The 17,090-nt window shown below is 33.1% G+C and overlaps 1 long non-coding RNA gene across 1 annotated transcript; it reads right to left on the minus strand.

Annotated features, from left to right (window-relative positions):
* Positions 1-5,026: 5,026 nt before the first annotated feature.
* Positions 5,027-8,612, minus strand: LOC127867273 (uncharacterized). Its single transcript, XR_008043415.1, has 3 exons — positions 8,568-8,612; positions 6,925-7,005; positions 5,027-5,106 (listed from the first exon to the last, which is right to left on the minus strand). It is a non-coding gene; the product is annotated as an uncharacterized LOC127867273 (long non-coding RNA).
* Between the last annotated feature and the right edge of the window lie 8,478 nt (positions 8,613-17,090).

A 17,090-nucleotide genomic window follows, 5' to 3' on the forward strand; every position in this document is an offset into this window, starting at 1 on the left:
TATACAGAAAGCAAAATCGTTTCGTTAAGATGTTAACAATTAGCTTATTTTGATTAATTAACTGGATTTCATTCGGGGTGTATTAAACTGTTTAAAGTATAATGATGTGACAATATCACGATTGAGTCATTGCCCATAAGAATATTATAAAACATTATTTAATGAAATCAATAAATACATTTCTTATCCGAAACATAGTGTTTTTGCTACATGAGACAAATCCACATGTTAATTCGTATTTTTCGTTTTGTTTCCAATATTCAAGGGAGATAATACAGTCTTCAAATCATTTTTAATAATAGGAGAGTTACGTTTCTGAATGTGAAACCATATAGAAAGTTATGGCGTTACCTTGGACCACACACGCAACAAACAAAAAGTATCAGCGGTTCAAGGAAACATTATTGAGACAGGGTTAATGCGACGTCCGATCTCTCATGAATGATGTTGCGTACAGCGGCGCTTCGCAATTCAGTGTCCCCATATGGCACCAGAGTCAATTAATTTTAATGCTATGGTTTATTGACCGTATGATGCCATCTGTCTACTACTACTACTACTACTACTACTACTACTACTACTACTACTACTACTACTACTACTTCTACTACTACTACTACTACTACTACTACTACTACTACTACTACTACTACTACTACTACTACTTCTACTACTACTACTACTACTACTACGTCTACTACTACTACTACTACTACTACTACTACTACTACGTCTACTACTACTACTACTACTACTACTACGTCTACTACTACTACTACTACTACTACTACTACTACTACTACTACTACTACTACTACTACTACTTCTACTACTACTACTGATACTACTACGTCTACTACTACTACTTCTACTACTGCTACTACTACTACTACTACTACTACTACTACTACTACTACTACTACTACTACTACTACTACTACTACTACTACTACTACTACTGCTGCTGCTACTACTACTACTACTACTACTACTACTACTACTACTACTACTACTACTACTACTACTACTACTACTACTACTACTACTACTACTTATCAATATAATTCAAAATAATAAAGATGCGAACCCAAACACCTTATTGGAAGTAATTAAAGGAAATATACGTAATAGAACAATTAGATACCCATCACTTAAACAAAAAGAAAAACACAAACTTGAAACTGAAACCATTAACATCATTGAAGCACTTGAAAAACATTTCCATGAAACAAACACAAACGACACTAAAGCCATTGAAAATGAAATAATATCAAAAAAACAAGTATTAGAAGGAATTTATCATACACATCTTAATGGAATAATACTACGAGCACGTGCACAACATCTTTTACACAATGAAAAAAATACAAAATACTTCGCAAAGATTGAAAAACATTGAAGTGAACAAAAAACTGTACACAAAATAGTAGTCAATGGCGAAGAAATAACAAACAGAACTCAAATACTAGAATAACAACGTATATTTTTCGAAACCCTCTATAAACGAAAACATGTTGAAAATAACACCCTTTTTAAAAATACACATCATGCTTTAAATCAAGAGGAAAAACTACTGTGCGATGAATTACTTAATGAATATGAATGTGGATTAGCTCTAAAAGAAATGCAAAATAACAAAAGTCCAGGATCTGATGGCATCACTATTGAATGCTATAAAACAATCTGGAATGATATAAAAACACATCTAATTAATTCGCTTAACTATTCATTTAACAACGAAAACTTAACTACGCTACAAAAACAAGGTATAATATCACCCATTCCAAAACCTGGAAAAAACTTAGAATCCTTATCAAACTGGCGCCCTATTAGTTTACTGAACAATGATTATAAAATTGCTACTAACAGTATATCAAACAGAATTTAAAAAAAATACTATCAATCATTTCAAGATCACAATCTGATTTCATTAAAGAACGTTACATTGGTGAAAACGTACGTCTGATACAAGAATGCATACATTATTTGAACCAACCAAACAATTCTGGCCTCATTTTCTTTGCAGACTTCGAAAAGGCTCTCGATTCATTGGACCATTCGTTTATGTTCTCTTGCTGAGAAAATATTAATTTCGGTGAAAGTCTAGTTAAATGGGAAAAGCTATTTTCACCGATATTAACAGTATAATGATTAACAATGGCTTTTTCTTAAACAGTTTTAACATCAAACGAGGGGTAAGACAAGGATGTCCACTTTCATCCTCGCTATTTATTATATGCATCGTGTGTAAACTGTTAATGATGTCTAATGACAGATTTCATAAACAATGCTGTAATATCAATAGATAACGCCGGGCGTACTTGCTTGGCAACACATGTAAAATCTGTAATATTTAGATATGGTTTCGGATGCGCCTGGATCTCTTAGGATATTGGCAACGTAGACTTATTTGTGTGTAATTTTTCGTCAGCGTATAATTGATTGCGTCACACAAAATTGGCACAGTGACATAAACAATGCATCTAGAGGTAACCATTATAAGACCGAAAGATATTTGCAGTTGGAAATTCCGCTAAATATCAGATAGCCTTTGCCAAGTTTAGATGCTCCAATCACAAATTTAACTATTGAAATTGGTAGGCAGTTGCATCTTGCATATAACTTGAGAATTTGTAATTTTTGTTGTATCGAGAAACATTTATCTATTATTGACTGTGAATACCATGCGTTTTTTCAATGTAGTAAATATGACGTTGTCCGTAGAGAATTTCTACATAATGGGTATATGGGTGGAAATTCTGTACATGACTTTTATAATCTGATGAGAAAAACAGATAATGACACACTATTGAAATTGTGTTTGTATGGGTATTATCTTTTGAACAATATTGAATAGCTGATATATTTTTAAAGTAACATTAACACAATGTGATATGTTGACATATTTTAGTTTAAAGAAGATGTGTATAATCTTTTGAACACAATTGAATAAGCTGATATATTTTTGATGTAACATTAACACTATGTAATATGTTGACATATTTTAGTATTAAGATGATGTGTTCGCAACTACAAACCTGTGTTATATTTTGTATCAAATACTGTGTATTTTGGGCCAACGGCCTTTATTTACTTAATAAACTGAGTTGAGTTGAGTTGAGTTGAGTATCTATCACACTATATCCAATCAAATAACCATACAAAGGGAATATCGCTATAACCCGACGAAGAAATTAAACAGTCCCTTTTTGCTGACGACGCAACTTATTTTTTAAATCACAGTAGCGACTTATTCGATAATCTTATAGAATCGCTAACCCTTTTTGGAATGGCATCTGGTCTTAAACTAAACAAAAGTAAATGCACTGTGCTACGAGTAGGTAAATCTAAACAAAGGAATATTCATATTAAAAAAGAAATGAAATTTAACTGGACATCAGATGAAGCAACAACGTTAGGAATAACCTTTACAAACAATGAAAATGACACCATTTAAAAGAACATATTGCCTAAATTACAAAAATTTAAAAATTGTTTAAAATCATGGCAGCATCGTAAACTTACACTAATCGGTAAAAACACCGTGTTGAAAACGTTTGCACTCCCTAAATTAATGTATGCACTAACAGTTCTCCCAAACCCACCAAATGATATTATTGAAGATATAAAATCAGAAATATTTAATTTCATATGGGACGGTAAACCTGATAAAATTAAGCGAACTCAATTAATTCAATCAGTAGAATATGGTGGTATCAGACTAACGGATATAGATTCATTCCTGAATGCAATCAAATGCAGTTGGGTCTACAGATATTTAGATAGCACCAATACGAGTAAATGGAAATTATTCTACCAGAAAATACTTAAAACATATGGTAACACCTTACCTTTTGAATGTAATATCGACAACAATATCTTAGACGAAATTTCAACCAAAAACATATTTCTATCGAATGTTCTATCAGCATGGTGTAAAGTTACTCATAATTTAGAAACCAAACTTAACAGTAAAATCAATCTATGGAACAATAAAGACATAACTACTAATAATAAAACGTTTTTCTATAAAAATTGGTTCGAACGAAACATAAAATGTATAGATCAATTATACGACTACAGAATAAACGACTTCTATTCTTTTGATTTCTTATGCTACATATTCGGAATACCTACAAGTAATTTCCTGATGTACTACACATTGATCAAAAGTATACCCATACATATTAAAACTGTTTTCAATACAAATAACACACCATGTACTCAAAAACTTTCGTAGAAAACATGATTGCAAAACAAAACAAAACAAACAAAATATTTTATACACCCTGCCGAACAATCTAAAGCTCAAATTAAATGGCAAAACATTCTTGGGGAAAAATAATCAAATTGGAAACAAATATTTGTCATGCCATATAAATCAACTACTGATAGCATACTGAGAATTTTTCAATATTAATACATCCAGAGAATTATAGCTACAAATCAATATCTTTTTAAGTGCAACCTATCAAACACAAATCTATGTGATATGTGAAGTGAACATATTGAAACAATAGAACACCTTTTCTTGGAGTGTAAACATATTCAACCTCTATGGAATCAATTGACAACCTTTCTAGAGAAACAACAATTAAATGTCAAACCATCTCTCTTAGGCATCAGTTTGGGGGGTAAATACCTTCAAAATACAAGAGGCTAATAACGCTGTGAATTACATAATTACATTAATGAAATATTTTATGTTAAGTATGAAATACAGAAAACAAGTACCTACAATGAACTGGTTTATCAATTATATAAAACTGAAGATTCAAATTGAAAAGGAAATTGCCCTAAACAATTGATACACTTCATATTTTTGAACAAAAATGGAATAACATTAAACTTTCATAAACAAGTCCAGTATGCTTTCTACCCATTACCCACACCAATGTTTGATGTTAAACTGATTAATTTCTCTTCATCATTTAGTTTTTTTTTATATAAGTTTGATTGATCGTTTCATTTATATCGTAAACTATATTGTTTATCTATGAACATGTTAACAAATTTAATTACTCACAGACGTTATTGTTACTTTAGACTGCTCCACGTACTCAATATCCTGATAGGTGGTAGACCAAGGATTTCCAATAAGCTTTTCTGAAACAATGAAAGGAATTTATAGCACGTATTTGTGTCTGTTTTTATGTACAATTATAACAAATTCCAATATGCCCGAAAGACACATCTGCAATGGCCATTGTCTGTTGAAAATAAGTATAACTACATACAAATAATATTTCGATATGGTAACATAAACAAGTGTGCAATTGTTTGTATATTGTATTTATAGATAGTGTGCATGAATGGAAACAGTTAACTGGTATGTATGACTCCTATAACTACTACTTATATATAGATATCGAAGAGCATAAAAATGTTTGTAAAATCCATTTCAATACGTAGTTAATAAGTTCTACCCTCAAACGCAAGTTATTTTTGTTTTAATTAGTTCATTTCTTTAAGCGCCACAATCAGTGAATGCATCCTTTATGTACGCATGGGCGAAAAAGTATTAATATTGAATTACAACTTGCATCTTCAATATTGGTACACAGTCGTACGACTTCAAAACTGAAATGACAGATGTTCACAAGTATTTGGACAACCTTGTTACTCAAAAATAAATATCTGTATTATAATCATATACACTTTTGTAATAATAATAGTAGTAGTAGTAGTAGTAGTAGTAGAAGTAGTAGTAGTAGTAGTAGTAGTAGTAGAAGTATTAGTAGTAGTAGTGGTATTGGTAGTAGTAGTAGTAGTAGTAGTAGTAGTAGTAGTAGTAGTAGTAGTAGTAGTAGTAGTAGTAGTAGTAGTAGTAGTAGTAGTAGAAGTAGTATTAGTAGTAGTACTAGTAGTAGAAGTAGTAGTAGTAGTAGTAGTAGAAGTAGTATTAGTAGTAGTACTAGTAGTAGAAGTAGTAGTAGTTGTTGTTGTTGTAGTAGTAGTTGTTGTTGTTGTAAAAGTAGTAGAAGTAGTAGTAGTAGTAGTAGTAGTAGTAGTAGAAGTAGTAGTAGTTGTAGTAGTAGTAGTAGTAGTAGTAGTGGTAGTAGTAGTAGTAGCAGCAGTAGTAGTAGTAGTAGTAGTAGTAGTAGTAGTAGTAGTAGTAGTAGTAGTAGTAGTAGTAGTAGTAGTAGTAGTTGTTGTAGTAGTAGTAGTAGTAGTAGTAGTAGTAGTAGTAGTAGTAGTAGTAGTAGTAGTAGTAGTAGTAGTAGTAGCAGTGGTAGTAGTAGTAGTGGTAGTGGTAGTAGCAATAGTAGTAGTGTGACGATTTTTGTAATAATAATAGTAGTAGTAGTAGTAGTAGTAGAAGTAGTAGTAGTAGTAGTAGTAGTAGTAGAAGTATTAGTAGTAGTAGTGGTAGTGGTAGTAGTAGTAGTAGTAGTAGTAGTAGTAGTAGTAGTAGTAGTAGTAGTAGTAGTAGTAGTAGTAGTAGTAGTAGAAGTAGTATTAGTAGTAGTACTAGTAGTAGAAGTAGTAGTAGTAGTAGTAGTAGAAGTAGTATTAGTAGTAGTAATAGTAGTAGAAGTAGTAGTAGTTGTTGTTGTTGTAGTAGTTGTTGTTGTTGTTGTAAAAGTAGTAGAAGTAGTAGTAGTAGTAGTAGTAGTAGTAGTAGTAGTAGTAGTAGTAGTAGTAGTAGTAGTAGTAGTAGTAGTAGTAGTGGTAGTAGTAGTAGTAGCAGCAGTAGTAGTAGTAGTAGTAGTAGTAGTAGTAGTAGTAGTAGTAGTAGTAGTAGTAGTAGTAGTAGTAGTAGTAGTAGTAGTAGTTGTTGTGTTGTAGTAGTAGTAGTAGTAGTAGTAGTAGTAGTAGTAGTAGTAGTAGTAGTAGTAGTAGTAGTAGTAGTAGTAGTAGTAGTAGTAGTAGTAGTAAATGTAGTAGTAGTAGTAGTAGTAGTAATAATTAGTCAATACTTACAATCTTCGTCAGTCTTATTATACGTTAAGTCAAAAGGCTGTACCCAACTGGGATCATGTTCAGCCCTCAACGCAACGTCTTCTGTGAATTATCAGTTTGAAAAGGTTTAATAAAATTAATATATTGAATAATGTCATCATTAAACGATATCCATTTAAATAGCCACACGAAATTAAATAATTAACAATATACGTGTACGCGGCAAATGAGTCATATTTGTAACCATTGATACAAATATCAATCCTATTGTAAACGAATATGATAAAACATATTATATATGTTTTAACTCGAATTATCTATTACAGTTTGAATTTAAGGATTTTTTTCTTTATTATTTGCCCAATCATCACATTGTACTTGTTTGATAGGCATGGGGAGTTTTTTTCGGCGTTAGCTGAATAAGCCAGCTTTTCACCCTGACTTGACCTTTGTAAGTGTCCAATAATACTCAAATACAATTTCCCGCGGCTAGGTACGAATGAATACACTTCATTTATTCCATTGGCTGATTTGAGTATAACAACATAACATTGGAAACATATCCGCGTCTTTGTAACACTGTTTTACTGCATGAAACAATTTTATCTCTAATGAAAAGGCTCAATAGGTAGAACAGTTTTACAATCAATTTTCGACATAAATACAGTTTGTGCGTTCACCTTTTATTTTCAGAGAATTACCAGCGCAAAAGCGTTTATACTAGTAGCTATGTTGTCATATTTAGTACTTACTTGCATTGCATTTCAACCCGCGAGGTTTCGGGTCAACTCCCGGCCATTTGTGAAAGTCAGAGTTTATATACAGTTCATCACCGGAGTTCGCAGAAGGGGTTGCGATCATTGTGGTACACCGGTCTTACTGACAATAACGTACTGACTGTAATGCATTGCATTCCAATCCGCAAGGTATCAAGGTCAGTTTGCGGTCAGTTGCAGAAATCTTTATATAAACGCCGTCTCGTAAACTTTGTGCACTTGAAGTCTGTTTTGATCAGAAAGATACTAAATAAAGATATTCGGCGATATTATTGTGGTATGTCAATCATCGATTTTTAATATGGTTTTAACATTTGCATGATAAGGACCAATTTTGATAAAAATAATTAGAAATATTTATCCATTTAGACCAGTTTATTAAGCATGAGCACAATAATTCACTATACTATAATTATGCAATTAAATAAGATTCGAGTATTGCCGGCTGACCTATATGCAATCGTTTATGTTCATGTTTCTTGTGTTTTTCTATTCTGTAAATATAGATATCTGAGTAATAATATCACATAAAGCAAAATAAGCCACAAAATCTGGCGCAACACCCCGTAATTGATTTGCTTATGATGTAGCTAAGAACTGCGCAGAAAAAGGCATCCGCTACTTTTTATCTCATAAAGATAACGTTTGATCGTTCATAAACATCGACCACAATCAACGCCGTATATCTTTTTAAAAGATATTTCTTGTTACTACTCTCTTTACCTGTTCTGCTTCAATATTAAACATTAACATTAAACTGGCCTTTCTTTAAACCTCATTGAATAAACTTGTTATATATTCTATTATTGTTCCTTCGTAGTTAATTTTAAAACTAATGAAATGCGATGTGGTGAAAAAGGTTCATTTACTGTAACCTAGAGTACTTACTTCCTCCTGTTGACCATCAAGTCACCGTTTGCTTATCTCTATGACTGTATTTGATGGTCTGTTAATTTTTCTTCAGGTAAACATAAATATCAGTATATTGTCATGTAGTAAATATGATATATCATGAAAGAGGGTAAACGGTTAAATGTTCGGGTTTAGAGTCTGTTATGATGACTTGTGTATCTTCAATCGACCGTAGTATTATCAATATAGTATTTCAATGAATATGACTTGAACTTCTCAGTTACAAATCGAATTTAATAATGTCACCGTTTGATGCGTGTATAAATATGATTCATTGCATATGCTTATACCATGTATGTCATTTGGCCTTTTCAAAGAATTATAAGTGTATTTAGCAGGAACCTTTTATATGACAGGGGCATGCATAGGTTATGATTCAAATATGTTTGATATACTGCGAATACCTATCATATACTTTAGTATCGCGTGATAGATCGTATAGTTTAATATGTTATGTTTTGATAAGCCACATTAACAGTATTTAAAAAGGGTGGTATCTGACTTGCTAGTCGGTTAAAACGGATTATTTCAAGTGTTCATAATTAAGATATTTTGAAATTATCGAAAAACTGTGCTTAAAGTCTATGAGAAATTAAAATTGAGAAGTGTTAAGTGAATGGCCGATCACAGATTGCCTAACATTAATTACATAAATACAACCCGAACTAGAAACTTGTGTGTTATATACATTAACCTGTGATTCAATATTAAGAATATCCATAAAAGTGCTGAACGCAATTATGACTTACTAAAAGAAAGTTATTGAAAACTATATTTTACATTTCAAGTAAATAAGTTAAACATGTTTGAAGTATGTGAATTAGGAAACGTCAACATCTTCGTGGACAATAGACATAAGGGACATGGTAATGTTCCAAAAACATTACAAAAAATATTTATATTAACTGTTTTCCCTTATACTGGAGCAAATGATAAAGTTTCAGCTAAAACCAAAACAAGCATGATGGTTTCAATTCTATATCAAAATCATCTTCAGAGGGGGTAATCACGTGACAAACAAAATGGCGACGTCCATGCCGAGGCAGGTATTTTTCGTCGTTTTATATCCTTTATTACTTGTATTATTATTTTTTTATTCCGCTCACTTTCCAGCCATATTAGGAAGAAAGTTACTGGCTTTTATTTCATAGTAATATTCGCTCTATATCTCGACTTTACTCGGTGCGAAATTTCTAAGCGGGATGACCTAATTAGGACTCCACTACGAAAAATTGCGGGCGTAAAGTCGAGATTTAAAGCGAATTTGAACACGAAATAAACGCTAATCACCCTTTTACTGATATGGCTGGAAAGTGAGCGTCATTTAAAAAATAAACAGAAGTAATAAAGGATATGAAACGGCGAAAAATAACGATCTCGGTATGGAGGTCGCCATCTTAAATATCACGTGATTATCCCCTCTGATCTTACTCTAGAAAATACATTAACCTCGACAGGGATTTTGCTAAGCATTCGATGATTGGTGGTCTTCGGCGGAAGTGGGAGAGGAGTGGTCGCAACAGATGCTTCCTCTGGTACTTTGAGAACAGCGTACTCTTCTGGTGTATGTGTACCTCCTGAAAAGAGCCGTAAATTCGGTAAATTCAAATATCACCGGTATTCAGAAAAAAATCAAAACAAACAATGATCTGATTTATTTAAATAGCAATTAACAATTTAATGAATTAGCCTTTCATAACAATTGATACTTACGTTTCAAATCATTCAAATTAATGTGTACATGAACATGCAGTGCGTTGACATCAGCGTACTCTGAAGTAACCAAAGTAATTGTGTTTCCTTAAATGAAACACCCAAATTAGAAAGGACTTGTATTGGTTATATGTATTTCATTGAAGAAAGCAGACAAATGTATAACTGCTTTTGAAATATGTTACTAAATACCTTGTTGAGTATTGTTAGGCCTGTTCTTTGCATTGGCCACTTTTCCAGTTGCACCTGTGACAATTTCAAACCCACTACCAGCAGAAATCTGATCAGCTGAACTGAAATTGATTGATATTTGAATGGGCTTTTCACTACATTCTAGTATTGGGCATAATCAATCTTATAATTTTAATAGTAGGAATCAGTAGTATTTTTAATGTATTAGAATATAATTTGGTTAAATGCACACTTTCATATTTAAATTAATGAGAACCCTAAACTTGATTGATAATCCCCTGGTTGTTTTTGTGTAGCATAGTATGATACAAAGTTTTCACCATCAAATACATATAAACGGTCTACTACTGGTTTATCGTTAGTTACCGGTTAATCTTTAACTCTTTCGACGGCACCTCTACTGTTAGTTTTAACCGCGTTATTTGCCACAAAAGAAACATTTTGTTTGCCTGCAGAGAAAACTCAGATGAGTAAGACATTGGAAACTTGTGTTGTTTTATTAATATAAAATCGCGAAATAATTCATGTATACGGAATATATTATTTTCTTGTCTGTATATTTAAGTAGCATGTGTAGAATCGACTTCATATTCATAGTTTTATTATTTTTATATTTGATATAACAAGAAACACATATAATTGTATAATTATGTACAGCGTCGGTGTTAACAACCGTGGCTGTATGTTTAATTTCATGCGTTTACTGTATTGCTTTTATTATACTATGACGGAACATATATTTCAGTCAGTGTTCACAAAATAAAAAAGGTATTCTTGAGATTGTTGACAATTGGAAACATAATATTACTATTTATTACTATTATTTAAAATCATCAGCTTTAAATTTAAAGATTAATACTAAGAAAATGCGAAGTCGCACAATGTATTTATTTCCATAATCTATAAGGTATACATATATACCATTTAAGACCCTTGTATTCAAAACAAATACGCAATATTTCAATGTTTGAAAATAATGTTCTATACCGCGATATTTAAATGAATATATTTACAATACATATCCAAATAAGGTAACTATCGAACAATTTGAATCAATCAAAAGATATGTCCTTCAATTTCAACTTACCGTCTTCGTTTATACTTTCAGTTTGTATCGGTTAATTTTTTCGAATCGCTGCTGCTCCTTCACTTTGATCATTGGTCGAAGCGATATCTGTGGCAATAAGAGGACATTGCACTATTTTAAAAGACGAATAAATGAAATAACGAACAGTTATCTATGTGTGATTGTACCAATAAGAGAACAAATCACTATTCTTAAGTATAGTGCAATACAGTAATTCCTGTGCGTTTGTCAATTATGCTAAGTTATAGCATTTTGTAGTCTTCTTGCAACCACAAATAATGTGCAATCTATAAACGATTAAGTGAAGAAATAAATAACAAACTGTTCTTCATTTAATCCAAGGAAAATTTTTATTATGTACTAACTCGATTTGATGTGTCATATTTTGAATAATGATGAATTATTAAGTCATAAGAATACAATTGTCATTAAATGCAACTCACCAGAGAGGTGGAATATTTGCTTTTGTGTTGTTTCCTCCGTGTCGAAATCAACTTCTCCGACACTGCGATTATCCTTCTGCGACATCGTCTTATTTCACATAAACATACAACTTCTCATATTTAACGAAAATCGCAAATTTCGATTAAACATGTATAATGCATTGCCGTGTAGGTGTAAACATTCCTTTACTTATAAATGCGACTACTAAACTATACCAACTGAACCGTGTGCTAGGTTTAAGGTAGGAATCGTGAATTATGCATCCTATTCATGGCGTATTGAATGCCAGATGCTTGACTAAATCTAAACCGTATGACATATTACACGTCATTTTTAAAGAGATTTTTAAAGACACGCGTAATACGAAAATGGGTATTATGACATATGCGCCCAGCGTAGCTATAGCCCAGCCTGGGCATCTCGCAGTCTGGTCAGGAGATACCTTATGAGACCATGAAACCTTGCGTGATCTATAGCGGACAGCGCAGCTCCTAACTAAACTGTGCAATTGCGCAGACAAGGCTTGAGCCACTCTAGCCAAAGCGCCAAAAGACCCATTTTCGCATGGCGCGGCTTTGGAAGAATGATTTGAAAGTATCGAAAGAAAACTGCGTGTCAATGAAATATTTCAATACCTTGTATTTTGATGGTGAAACAATTAAACTCATAATAAGCCATGTGAGGACACATATTATGTAACCTCCCGTAGTATAACTTTTATTACGAACATTCACGAGTGGTTTGAATATACGTGCACTTAATTACACACATTTCATGCATTAAATATGCGATTAACCACGGAGTGTAATCTAGAGTCCGTGGATTAACAAATGAAAACAAAACCTAAAATCTGAACCTTTTTTCAATTTAATTATTTAAAAGCTATTTTTTCTAACTTTATTTCAAAGTTAGTATACTAAATGTGAGCGTTTCCGATCGTAAAAATCGCAAATGACGATTAAATCTTTCAGCTGGCGATTTAACTCTAACATGTTAAAGAAAAGGGCGATTGTAAAAAAATCAAGGCACATTACACAATCATGTGTTCTACCAAAGATGCGTCACGAAAAATTCTTAGGTAACTTTCTAGTCGCCAAACTGTGATGTTCACCGTCAAAACGTTTACGAGAATGCTTATGAGGGCGGGTAAAGTGGCGACTATTATTGTTGATTGACGTCGGTCAACGAAGTAAGCGTTTACTGCAGATAAGTAATTACAGTTTTACCATTTACGTATTATTAAATAGATTTTATTACAGTACCTTAAAGATAATGTTGTGCATCATCATCACAACTTTTACATGTTAACAATAGTAACTTATTAAAAGTTAAAAACATATGGTGAGCAATTAAATTTACTATACATAAACGCCATGTAAAACCCGTGCTTTAATAAGAGCGCGAAATTGTTGCTGTCTGCAGTCAAGTTCCACGAATGTAAAGCGTACGTGTTACAACAGACCAGGTGCTGTCACTAAATGTACAGTAAATTAGCTTATGATGTGAGTTGTCCTCGAAACGCTGAAACCTGGCTTCTTCTTTTACTTAACTTAGCCCTAACCTATAATACTTTATTCTACGTCGAACATAATTTTTTGAAGATAGTTCTTGTTTACACTTAGCTTCATCTGTTATCAAAATTGGAGTTTGTGTGAATCCTGCATACAATAATGTGAGATTGTAAATCAATGTTAGTTACCTCCTTGAAAATCTCACCACTGTAGAATATTAACAGTATATAACATTGGTGTTTGTATGTGTTCGATTGACCTACGTTAAAAAGTCTAACTTCATGTCATGTGACTTTTATATAAAATACATTCAAAAGTGAACAACTGCAGTGCTCTCAACGCTTTGACTAAATATTTGTTGAATTCTTGCATATGCGCGGGCGTTTTTCACCATAAACATAATTTTATTACATATAGATATTATAATTAGTTATAAGGTAAACAAGTTGAGTTTGATTGTTCCTTTTACGAGAATTTGTTATTTAATTGGGGCTTTACTTTGATGTTCGCTCGACAGAGGAAGTAACAACTTTTTACTTAGATTATTAATCGCCGAAGTAAAGCTTCAATAGGGAATTGCATAAGTGGCTTTTTAACGAAAGAGCCTCAATTTGGTTCTAACACGTTTAATACACATACATGATCCATTACATATTTGAATAAAATGCTAGAATTCAGCGTAAAAAGCATTTTAAACATTTTAAAACTATTTCGATTAAATCTCAAATGAACAAGATAAGTATTTAACGTGCATTTCAATTCCAACATGGCTGTATATGACATGAGATGCAGACCTGACAGTTAAAAAGAGCTGGGAAACAAAAAAGTTAATTTTAGACTAAAGGAGATTACATTAGTTGTTGCATGGTTTATTTCAGTGTATAACATATAAACAAATAAATTTTAGTGCACATTTTTATGAAATATATTTGCCTTGATAACTTAAGTTGGTCAGCAAAGCAGTGAAGTACATGGCAGTCAAAAGCAGCAGTGCTGATTTTGTAGCTTCTCGAAAAACCATAAAGGTTTGTCTAGAATTTGCTCAAGTCTAAAAATAAAAATTTGGCCTGTCGGTGAAGTACTTACAGTTGCATTTGAACAGTCGAGAAGAACGGACATGCTGTTGAGAGCTCTCATAAACGTTAGGCAACACTTTTCTTGTGATAAGTCTTGTAGGTTTCTTGTTGTCTGTACGATACCAAATGTTGTTTTCGGTGATGGTTTGAAAGGTGGCCTGAACGGAAAAGGAATCAATCTGATGATTACAAATTGTGTTTAAACAATGTCTTTGCAATCTTCTATGTTTGAAGACGATTCAAGAAGAGGACCATATTTTATAAAGTGTATGGAACGTACACAACGGTATTTATAACAATTGTGTTTATTTGATTTATACCACGCATGTTTTCTTTGCTCTGTTTAAGTTTTTAACCAGCAGTGGGTATGGTCTCTACAGAAAAAAAAACGTGTATGGAAAAAAGAAATTCAACTGCTGTCACACGACGGTTAAAGAAAGGTTAGTTGAACGATTGTGTTTGTTTGATTTGCTGCGTGCATGTTTTGCATTACACTGTCAGATTTTATGAGCACTTTAAATCTACAACTCGATAGAAGTAAGGCAAATGAAAATATTTTTTATTTGATTTGTTCCATACATGTTTTGCTTTCCTCTGTTTCAGATTTCACGGATGGTTTGGTAGTAGGTCTCAGCAGAGAAGACGTGAACTAATAAGGATTTTAACCGCTGTGAAACAACTCGACAGGAGGTTGAGTTACTAGTTCCTGGCGTAGACAGAGAAGTTTCGTTGTAAGAAGGAATTCCACTTCGAGTTCCTGGCGTAGACAGATAAGTTGCGTTGTAATAAGGAATTCAACTACTTTGGATCAACTCTACCGAAGAAGGGATACAAGTAGAAACAAAATTTCGGTTTGGTTTCTGTTAATGTTTCTTTATATGCATTCTAATTTTCAGGTTTGCTTTGCAGTAAGGTAGAAGACGACCATTTCAAGAAAGAATAACCCCTGCAACACAGCTCTACGCATAGGTTAACGGTAACTCTGTTGTATTCAATATGTCGCTCTGGTTTTCTCTGTTTCTGGTTTCACTCGCTGATATTTTTTGTCAGCTTGGAACAGGAAAAGAATCCCGCAGCTGTATTAGGAGTCTGTACACTAGGTAAGTCAAAGCAAATATACTGGTTTGTAGGTAGGGTGTTTATGCCTTTTTATGTTTTGGATTTGAATTTATGTGATGCTCTACAGTTGGTCAAAAAGAAGAGGAAATGTATCAAGAAGCCAGTAGGCTGCCAAACCTCTACAAAAACATATGGTAATTAAATAACTAGTTTGGTTTGATTATTGCTTTGGTATGCTTGACTTTTTTCAGTTTCGACGTTTTAGTCTTTACAAAGCAGACTCTGGGACAATTGAGAAGGCGAGTAAAAGACAAGGATTCAATATCGTCAAGTTAAGTCTTGATAAGTATGCAATATAAATTTAGTTTTAGTATGGCAGCAGTAAGGACAACATTTTTGTTTTTACTGGTATTGCTATATTTGATCAAAATTGATCTCAATATTGCACAATTTATTTCAACTTTTTGTTGCAGTTTTTCAAATGTAAGTAAACAAAGCTGGAAAGTTGTTTTGTTTTGTTACTGTTTTATGTTTACAGTTCTGTTTACGTTTATGAATCACGTTCAGGCAGGCATTGAATCTTGATTTCAGCTCGAGTTTGTAGTGTTTAGCAACAGGACTGGATTTACGATACAAATTTTAGTTTTGATTTACTTTTATTCACACTGTTTCTTGTTCAGTGTTGATATACTATGAGTGCTATCATGCTGACCTGTTTACGGAATACCGTTCGGGTCATCGTGGTTACGAGAGAGGGCGAGAATGCGAGAACGAGATAGATGGCGACAACGCGACAATACGATGACGACAGTGCGACAATACGATGGCGACAATGCGATAGTACGATGGCGAGAATGCGAGAACGCGATAGTACGATGACGACAATGCGACAGTGCGATGACGACAGTGCGACCATACGATGACGACAGTTCGATAATACAATGGCGACAATGCGAGAACGCGATAATACGATGACGACAGTGCGACAGTACGATGACGACAGTGCGACATTACGATGGCGACAGTGCTATAGTACAATGGCCAAATGCGAGAATGCGAGAACGCGATAGTACGACGGCGACAATGCGACAATACGATGATGACAATGCGACAATACGAAGTTTCTCATTCGAACCGAATGTGGAGCTGGAAAAGACTCCAAAGTAACTTCACTACGATCAAAAGTACTTTTCTTCAAAGGAAATCAAATGACAGGTAGTATGCGCAAAGGTGTTGAGTTATACAATGAAATATTGAGGCATCTCGATGAAACGTTTAAGTCTACTAGAGGCACACGGGCCGCTTCTTCGATAGTAACCGATAGTCTTGGTCAAAGGTAAGGGCTAGTTAATAATTAAAGAAATGAGATATAAAAAAAAAGAAAAAAGAAATAAACTGCCATCCAAAATTGCCAGTA

The sequence above is a fragment of the Dreissena polymorpha genome, chromosome 1 (genome assembly GCF_020536995.1).
Source record: "Dreissena polymorpha isolate Duluth1 chromosome 1, UMN_Dpol_1.0, whole genome shotgun sequence".
NCBI lineage: Eukaryota > Metazoa > Mollusca > Bivalvia > Myida > Dreissenidae > Dreissena > Dreissena polymorpha.